We start from the raw sequence: 313 nt of genomic DNA, 5'->3' as shown, positions 1-313 counted from the left end.
ATCCAATTGAAAAAGAAATTTTTGATGGCCATTTGGATCAGAAGCATGTGCAAAGTATAATTCTCATCTAAATAGTTTTCCCCGTATTTAAAAATTATACATTGTTAAAACCATGTCATACCAATATGGTTGCTGATATTTTTTCCAAGACCATGCAATAAATTATGCAGACCACGAAATGTTGATATTCTCTTCCTTTACTGTAATCTTTTTTTAATTTTTAATCCTTCATAATTTAAACTTATCATTATTTCTAATGACATTTTTACAAAGGAATTAAGATAATACGCATGCAATCTATGAACAACTTTAA

Source organism: Vicia villosa, linkage group LG5 (genome assembly GCF_029867415.1).
Source record: "Vicia villosa cultivar HV-30 ecotype Madison, WI linkage group LG5, Vvil1.0, whole genome shotgun sequence".
Classification (NCBI taxonomy): Eukaryota; Viridiplantae; Streptophyta; class Magnoliopsida; order Fabales; family Fabaceae; genus Vicia; species Vicia villosa.
This window is presented reverse-complemented; position numbering follows the sequence as displayed.